The following is a 10,403-nucleotide window of genomic DNA, read 5'->3' as shown; positions in this document are numbered from 1 at the left end:
AAATCTTAATCTAACAAAACAATTTGATAAAAAGGATCTTTATTTCGACATGTCTAACAGCTATCATAAAGTGATAATAAGAAATCTTACGAAAAGTAGTAGTATCAGTGATTCTAACTTAAAGGATTCGATATATGAGTTACTAAACCTGTGCATAAACAGTTCTACTTTGAGAAACTGTATAAAAAAAAGCAGGAAAAGAAATAGAGGTTTGCCGTAATCCGTCTTAGAAATCCGAACGAAGTTTTTGAAGTATTAGACCGCGTAAAGAACCGGCAAAGCAGAAACTCCCTTGGATTCGATTTTCAGAGAATAGCTGATAAAGATGTAGACATTGACGCTGAAATGGAATTGCCTGGAAGATACTATCGAAAGGGACAACACATTATTGGCAAGGAAACTAGACAAACGGAATTCAAATCGGGTGGAGGAGATTATGTCAAAAAACATTTGAGAAGATGTTTCTAAGTATGTATGTGGGTATTTAAACGGAAGAACCAACGGTACTCTGTTCAGTGGTGTCAATGATATGTTTTACACGCGCAGCTTCAAATCATTGATTAATTGAGTAATACGTTTTAAAGACTGCTTAACAAAGATATTCATGACGATATTTGTTTTTTTTTTAAACTGAGCTAACAGTCACCTTTCTGAATTATTGATATGTCTACATAAATGTATTTAAACTTATTCCAATTTAAAGAAATAATACATAAAACGGATAACAGGAAATACCAAGAAAAAATGAAATTTAAATAGTTGAACAAAAACAGTAAAGTGTAAATCATTTTTATGATATTAAACATATCTTAATATAAATCATTTTATACTTTCTTAAAGAGAACAATTGACGTTGATGATAAGCGAAGCTTGGTCAGACTTATCACAGTGCAGATTATTTGGTTAATGAAATATATTCCAAACACGATGTTTTAAAATGAAATCTCCTTAGCATAATTAAAAAAACTATATCTTAATAAATAACCCTGACGTAAAATTATGCTTTTGAACAAATAAATTGCAAATTATCAAGACGAAGAAGATCAAAGAAAGCAGATAATTTTATTTCACATTCAGATACATACATGTTCATTCCTTTAACAATCCAAACTTTTCTCATTGGGTTCCATTAATTTATCCTCCAGAACTAGAAATTAAAGATAAAACAGACACGAATTCTTCAGCCTCATTTTAAGACTTATATCTCGAATTTGACATTAGTGGTCATCTCAGTACCAGAATCTATGACAAACGAGACGATTTTAATTTTGAATTATAAATTTCCCCCACCTTAGCAGCAATATACCAACTTCACCTGCATATGGAATATACATTTCCCAACACATTCGGTAATCAAGAGCATGCAGCTGCTTCTCAGACTTTATAAAACGTCACCAGTGTCTGAGCAGAAAATTGATGAACCAGGGTTATGTCAAAGAACGTCTCGTCCTTTTTCTAAAAAAAGACATCGGAAGATACCAAGAATTTGTTGATAGATATTCCGTATCAAAATCATAAATAATACATGATGGTCTTGAAGTTCCTTACAATGTATTAGTTACCTAAACTACACAAACAAAAAACAGTAAAATATCGTTTCATCTCGGCCTCTAGTAAGTGTTCTACAACTAATATTTCAGTGCTTTTAACTAGTTCCTTAACTACTATCAAAGAACTTATCATTAACTTTTGTAATAAAATATATGAAAATAGTGGAATTAACTATTTTTGGAGTGTAAGAAATTCTTTGGATGTTTTAGATAAATTGCGTGCTTTTTATTCTGTTGACAGGTTTGACTTTTCAACTCTTTACACTACACTTACATAATCTTATCAAACAAAAGTTTTCCTAACTAATTAAATGTTCGTTTGGTGAATCTGACTGCAAATATATTTGCTGCAACTCATTTAAAGCCTTCTTCTCTAATGAGAAAGGTAAATATGATAAATATACTTACTGGAGGTGTGATGAGATGATTAAAGCTGTTAATTTTCTCCTTGATAATATTTATGTACGTTTCGACAGGTTGTAGGTATTCCCATGGGCCCCTTTAATAGCAGACTTGTTCTTGTACATGTACTGTTTGAATCACAGTTTATGACCAAACTCAGTAAATTGCATTTAATTGATAAATTCAACAACACTTACCTACAGGAACTTCTTAGGAAGAAAGAAAACAAGTTTAACTTAGCAGTATCTTTTAACTTTACTTTCCGCTATATAGATTGTGTTCTCTCATTAAATAATTTAAAATTTGGTCACTATGTTGAACGCATCAATCCCATCGAACTTGAGATAAAGGATACACCAGATACAGTTAAGTCTGCCTCATATCTTGACATACATCTAGAAATTGACAATGTGGGTCGGTTGAAAACAAAACTTTACGACAAAAGAGATGATTTCAGCTTCCCAATTGTGAAATTTCCATTTCTATGTAGCAACATTCCAGCAGCGTCTTTATACGGAGTATATATCTCCCAGTTGATACAATATTCCAGGGCCAGTATTTCCTATTATGATTTTCTTGATAGAGGGTTGCTGCTCACAAGGAAGCTATTAATCAAGAGTTCCAAATGATGAAATTGAAATCATCCTTTCGTAAGTTTTACGGACGCCATCACGAGTTGGTTGACCGTTCTGGAATATCCGTTTCACAGATGATAGCGGATATGTTCCTAATTTCGTAACTACAATCCCGCCAATCTTTCCCGAATGTGACCTATGGAATTAGAATTATTACCGGGTTTGTACTAACATGAGCAACACGACGTGTGCCACATATGGAGCAATATTTGATAACCCTTCCGGAGCACCCGAGATCACCCCAGTTTTTGGTGGGGTTCGTGTTGCTCAATCTCTAGTTTTCTATGATGTGTTTTGTATACAATTGTTTGTCTGTTGGTCTTTTTTCTTTTTTAGCCATGGCGTTGTCAGTTTATTTTCGACTTATAAATTTTAATGTCCCTCGGGTATCTTCGCCTCTCTTTAACCGTTATCTTAATGATATTTTTTCGTTAAATAATCAAAATTTATCCAAAGGAACTTACTCTAAATAAATCAAATATAAACGGTAGTAAGTGTACTTTCCTAGATTTAGATATTTCAGTTGTACACGGGAAACTCTACACTAAAATTTACGACAAAAAGGACGATTTTTCATTCCCATTGTTAATTTTCCTTTTTTGAAAGGTGATGTTCCTTTGGTATCATCTTACGGTGTTTATACATCACAACTCATGCGCTATGCCCGTGTCTGTTGTGACGTTTTGGATTTCAATGAAAGTAATCCATGTATTACTGGTAAATTATTAAGTCAGGGATTTCGTTAACACAAATTAATTAAAAACTTTACTAAATTCTTCATTAGATATAAAGATTTTTTTTTATCAGTTTTTATTGGCTTTGAACTAGCTGTAAGTAATTGCGAGTACTCTCATATCTGTACTATCTGTCTTTTTGTTTTGGGGATGTATAAGTACCATGCCACGTCCACTTTGTGTTTTTGTTGATGTATTACTATTTGTATCCATCTGATGAGTTAAGCTTTTTTCAACTGATTTTTATAGTTTGTTCTTATGTTGTACTGTTACACCACTGTCCAAGGTTAGGGGGTGGTTGGCGCCTTCATACTAGTTTAACCCCGCCACATTCTGTATATGACTGTCCCGAGTCAGGAGCCTGCAATTCAGTGGTTTTCGTTTGTTGCTGTGTAACATATTTGTTTTCGTTCATTATTTTGTACATACATTAAGCCGTTAGTTTTCTCATTTGAATTGTTTTACATTTGTCATTTCGGGGCTTTTATAGCTTACTATGCGGTATGGGCTTTGCTCATTGTTGTAGCCGTACGTTGACCTATAGTTGTTAGTTTCTGTGTCCTTTGGAAGCTATTAAGCCAAGAGTTCCAAATGGTGAAGTTGAAATCATCCCTTCGTAAATTTTACGGACGCCATCACGAGTTGGTTGACCGTTATGGAATAACCGTTTCACAGATGATATGGGATATGTTCCTTATGTTGTAACTACAAAACCCTTCCCTTTTCACGAATGTGACTCACCGAATTAGACTATTTACCGGATTTGTAATAACATAAGCAACACGACGGGTGCCACATGTGGAGCAGGATCTGCTTACCCTTCCGGAGCACCTGAGATCACCCCCAGTTTTTGGTGGGGTTCGTGTTGCTTAGTCTTTAGTTTTCTATGTTGTGTCATCTGTACTATTATTTGTCTGTTTGTCTTTTTATTTTTGCCATGGCGTTGTCAGTTTGTTTTCGATCTATGAGTTTGATTGTCCCTCTGGTATCTTTCGTCCCTCTCTTGGTCTCTTGTGGAGAGTTGTCTCATCTTAATCACGTGTTATGGTGTTCTTTTCATTAAAAAAATTTGTCCTTGGTATATTTTAACCTTTACTGTTTAGTCCATTTTTGGTATATGATTTTGGCGTGTCTAGGTATGTATACATCCATCCATTGTGTTATTGTGCTATGGTCATTTTTGTATTCTTGTCTTTCATTTTTGCTTATGTACTTTGTCTATAGAGTGTCTATGTGCCTTTTTGTTTTTCTTTGTTTAAATAGTTATTTGTTTTTATAGTGATTAAGATTATGACAAAATGTTCACTGTTGTACCCCAATTTTTGACATTTTTACCTATTATGTCTGTCTGTTTTGCTCGCACATTGTTGTCAATATAATGGAATGCTATATGACTGTCATACTAGTGAGAGGATTAGCTATTCACTATTTTATACATAAGGAAATGCCTGTACCAAGTCAGGAATATGACAGTTTTTTTCCATTCGTTTGATGTGTTTGAGTGTTCATCTGGCAAAAAAAAAAAAAATGAAAACAGACAATATTTTTCAGCAAATAATAATGGAGGGGAAAACGAAGAAATATTGCATTTCAAAGTATATAATTTGAATTTCATTTACGAAATCAACTATTTCACTATTTCGAAGTCCGCCTTTAACACAATCGAAAAGGTGGAATTTAATACATTTACATGTAAAATGTTTTGGGAATGGTTTTCTTTTGTACTATTGTATGGCCAAAATAAATCAAGTTAATCTTGGATATAATTTTATGGCCAAAATCAATCAAGTTATTCTTGAATATAATTTTAAGGCCAAAATCAATCAAGTTATTCTTGAATATAATTTTAAGGCCAAAACCAAGCAAGTTAATCTTGAATATAAGTTTAAGGTCAAAGTCAATCAAGCTAATCTTAAATATTTCAATATTTTGATACGACCCCTCTATATTTCAATCAGCGTAGAGTGTGTGTGTCATAGTAAGTGTCTGTAAAGAAGATTTCTCGAAAATGTCTAATACGAATATAAATGGTTCAGTGTAAGAATCTGAAATGATGGTGTCTGTTGAGTGTGAAATGTTCCAAGGATCAAAACTTATGCTTACTTGAACGATCATATCTAGGCAATTACGACTTTATATCGTTTAAGTGTGTGGTTTTTAACCATTTTTGAGAACACTTACTTGCATTGAAAAGGCCTTGCAATGACGAACAAGAATATATACTTGGTTTTAATGTGGATGAATATAGATCAATTGTTTGACGAAAGGTCAACGATCAAGGTTATTGGTCATTTACAATAGTACCCGACACATCGTCTTAAGGTGATGCTCCATGGGCTAAATATCAAAAGCATACATCAAGGAATAAAACAAAAAAGTCAAACCTATCAAGTATTTTGACCTTGAGGTCAAAAGTCAAGGTAATACGAAGGTCGTCATAATAGTAGAGACATTGTCATATATTTATACACCTTCACGCCAAATTTCACTAGCAAGAACCAGAAGAAAATGAAAAACTACTTAAGAAACACATCAAAGATACAGGCCTATTATTTAGTACTCAATACGCCTGTTTCGTTTAATTAGGTTGAAGGCGAAATCAAATACCAAGTTGAAGAGCGTTAAAGACCAAACATTCCGAAAAGTAAGGCCTAATACATTTGTACGGCTTAAGCAACGTGTACCTGCGGATAGAACAAAGTTAGTACTCAGTAAATATCAATCCTATTTCATGTCAACACAATAATGCTGATTACTGGGCTGTTGATATCCTCGTGAACGAAACGTTCAACAGTGATAACGACCCTGGCCATAGGTTTTTTAAAGTAAAATAGGTTTTTTTTCAGATGATGGTCATGTTGTTGGTGTCAATTGTGATGAAGAGGATAGAATTTGTCGAAAGTATATCGACCAAAGCATCAGATCCATAAAACTATCTGTTGATAATAAAGATTATAACGTATAGTTTATTCCCGTGGAAGACAATGGAAAACTCAAAGGTCATTTTACAAAAGTTGTTTGTTTGTGTAGTTTATTTTGTTTGCTACATTTTTTCTTTCCAATCCTGATTGGTGTGTCGTATGTTTTCTTTGACAGACATTTGATTCATATTCCTTGCTTTTGCTCGGAGGCAAACATCTTATATGGAAAAGAAGGAGATGTGGTATGAGTCCAAATGATGTTGATTTAAGCAATTATAAGTCACATGCTTCTGACTTGGTACATGCCTGTTCAGATTGTGGTGGGGTTAAACAGGTTTGTGAGCGCTCGAACTCCTTAACCATGGACAATAGTGTAACAGCACAATATTAGAATATAGCAAAGTGCTCTCGACCAATGAAATTGTAGGATTTAATGTCTCTTAAATGTGAAGAATGAATGTAAATCATGTTCTTAGTAAGGGATTATCCTATTATTTGAGTCTATTTACAGTTCAAAACAAACAGTTTTTATAAATGATTTACAACTGCCCCGAAGCACATTTATCAGATTGAAAGGATTTATCACAGTAATTGAAATTAACTAAAAGTTGAATTGTGAAACAAACAAAAAATCAAAATTGTTGAAGTTTACTGGTGCAGAAAAATTTGTACCTTTAATGATATTATGAAAATATTAATAACTTCTAATTACTAGAAAAATTGAACAATATCAAAGCCATGGAAAAAAGACAAAAAAAAGCTTTAAAATAAAAAATAACTAAATCTTTAGCTTTCCAAAACTCTGATTACTGGACCAGCTGTTGGGAAGAATAGTTATTTTCAATATTCCGATTAAAATGAAAAATAAAAAAAAATAAAAAAACAACAGGAGTTTGATTTAAGTTTTGAATATATTTAAAACGTTTGAAGGCATTTTATTAGAACATTTCCCTGACATAATGAAATAGCATTTGATTTAAAAAGCCGGACCAAAATATTGGCTGTGAAATAAAATTAGTTGTAAATCAAATGCATTTATTGATTTAGATTGTAAATAAATAAAAAGGATAATTCCTCACTAAAATATTACATGATTTACATTCAAACTCACAATCAGGAAACATATACAATTCCTACTTTTTTGTACTGTTGTGTCACCTAATGTCTATCACGCATTTTAAAATATTTCCCAAATTATAAGAAAGTCCTTACGTCACTATAACTAACCCAAAAATGAAATGCTGAAAAATGAAGTCATGCATCAATTATAAACTTTACACTGACAATGAAACAAATTCTTGAATACAACAAATCAGGAGATCATTTGTTGAGCACTTTACAATATTCTCAGTTTGTAAGAGAATGATAATCCCTTACTTCATGATAGGTACTCGATAACGCTCGTATTTGATCATGAAGAAAGAGATTATCATTCTCTCACATATACTAAGAAAATTTGTAACAATCAGTTGTAAATAGTTTGGCTCATCAACACGAAGCACTACTATTCAAGCCTAGAGTTGTGACCTTATGCTCAGTGAAGTAGGCCTGTGACTTTAAAATGAAGAACAGCAATGTAATAGAAGGATATTGTCAAGTACATGTACAAATTGTCTTTCGTTAATAAGAATGTACCAAATGTTTTCTTTATCTGTTTAATTGAAAGGAAAAAAAATATTATCTACCTCTTCATAGATACAATGAAAGCTTCTTGCAGTAAAACGTAAAATGCATATTGCATATGACAAAAGAATTAACAGATATTTTGTTCAAATATAGTAGATTTCGAGCCGTCGCACATTTTATATTTTACTTTGCAGTTAATTGTAAAGTGATTGAAATCACTATCTACAAGAAAAAACAACTCAACAGACTTTTTGACAGTAAAGGTCACGTTTATATGAGACGTGAAGGTAGTGTATCGGATTTTACTGCGGTTGAAGCACAGGATTGGATATTTCAGATATGACGAACACTGTAATCATGGAGTAGTTAAATAAAATATAAACATTATCTATTGTAATTACTGAAATATATATCCTGCACTTCTATTAAACTGCAATTTTAGTAGAACTTAAATGACTGTGAGTTGTTCATGATTTCGAAGTCACGCCGTTCTTGTTAAAATTATGTTCTAAGCGCTAAAAACTGACACACCAAGATGGTAGATAATTTTCACCTAGATTAAAAAAACATTCGCTGCTAGATTTTTAAACTATGCAAATAGACTACAAAATTCACAACTACATTGGAATTCCACAACAACTTTATTTCTACAAAACAGGTCATAATGAAAAATACTCATACATTTCGAAATTGCTATCGTTTTTGTTTATTTACAAAGCCGAGTTAAAAATACATATTCTGTGATACAGAAAACCATTGTCGTTTTTTTTCAAATAATGAATTAAAAGCTTTAATGCAACGAAGGTGTCTTTACACTGTATAAAAATTCATGAGATATGTGTAAATATTACTAAAAATTCTTGTAGCTTAATATACATATTCGATTTGCGAATTCTTTGCGTTCTAGTTTCATCTGTTAAATCTAGCTGTCTATTCTTAGATCTTCATGTAGCTATGAAGTTTTCAAATCTAACTTTGTATTTCAAATTTAGCTGTATCTTTGTTTAAATCTAGCAAGGTAGCGCTGTAGATGTGTAGTTTTTGTTGTGTGTTTTGAACATGTATTTTACGAGAACAGCGTGTAATATATATCTGTATACTTTGCACTCTGTATCGACTTAATAATGGTATAGGGTAGATATTTCGGTTTGAGTGTATTGTTTCGGAGATAAGTTTTCTCAGTAATATTGATTTTAGAATCTTTATCACAATTGTTAATTTCGATAATAAAACATTTTCTCGTCCAGTAACCCAGTAACAATGAGTATGTTTTTTACCAATACACAGCACGAATTGTTTTTTATATTACACTTTTATATAATAAAAAAACAGACATTTAAGAATGCTTTAATTCATATTCTTTTTATAGAAACCATATTAACATATAATTCGAAATGTGTTTGCCCCTGTCAATATAATATGGCTTTTGGTGTTGATGCCTTAAATAAGAACTCGTTGCTAATAGTCACTTCTCCACTTATTTTGTATTAATATAAAGTTTGTACAATTTGTCGAAAAATATTAATGGCTGAAAGAAAGAGATAAGAAGAAGAAGAAGAACATGTACAAGTAATGTATATTTTATTTGTTTGAGTTCAACTCTAAAAAAAAGGTCAGGTAAAGATTACTACGAAAGCATTCGAACAGTGCAATACAAAGTAAGTTTGATTATTACAGGTATTAAGTATTTGGTTTATTAAATAGAGACTGCAGATACGTACGAACACACATTATTTCACCCTACCCCTTGAATACAAACTTATATTAAATAATGGCGTGATATAAAGTACATATAAAGTGAAATCCAATGGTGATTTCATGTGACTTTCATCGTAAATGATAGATAAAAGATGAAAAAATTATAAAATCGCATGAAAAAAAATACCCCTTTAAAGGAATGTATCGACGATCAATACAATCGTTGGGACTCATTTCGGTTGTGTTATGAGTATAGTCTCTTATAAAAAAAAGTATGGTTGAATAGACATATGGAAATAATTCTAATTGAGAATTTTTGCTTTGAGTTCATACTTTATAAGTTTTCAAAACCAGTAGTTGATATTGAATAATTGTGTTATATTGTGTCTTTTAACAGAACCATTCTGCAAAAAAGTGCACTTTGCTAGGATATTCGGATATCAAAAGAAGAGAACTTATCCCACTTGTACGTGACTACCAGTAACTGTTTATCCAGTACACATAGGATCTCAATCAGTTGCAAGACACTAGCCGTAACTTTGAAATGATCACATTATTTTAGCATGATAAAACCACCGTCTAAATATATGTGTTCTTTCGTCTGAGTTGTTTAAGGAAAAATCGTGTATGATATTCGACAATTTTATGTATGATACTAGGTGCTATTTTGTTTGAGACCAGACGTCATTTAGTACTTTTGTCCAACCATCCATTTGAAGATTGATAAAAAGGTGACATATCTGAAAATAAAATCGTCAGAATTCCTATCTACATGTATCTTAATTGCTTGGACGAAACGCGCGTCTTAAATTTTAAACCTGGTACCTTTTGTTAGCT

Source organism: Mytilus californianus, unplaced genomic scaffold (assembly GCF_021869535.1).
Source record: "Mytilus californianus isolate M0D057914Y unplaced genomic scaffold, xbMytCali1.0.p SCAF_3, whole genome shotgun sequence".
Classification (NCBI taxonomy): Eukaryota; Metazoa; Mollusca; class Bivalvia; order Mytilida; family Mytilidae; genus Mytilus; species Mytilus californianus.
The sequence above is the reverse complement of the archived record's forward strand: the minus strand, read 5'-3'. Positions refer to the sequence as shown.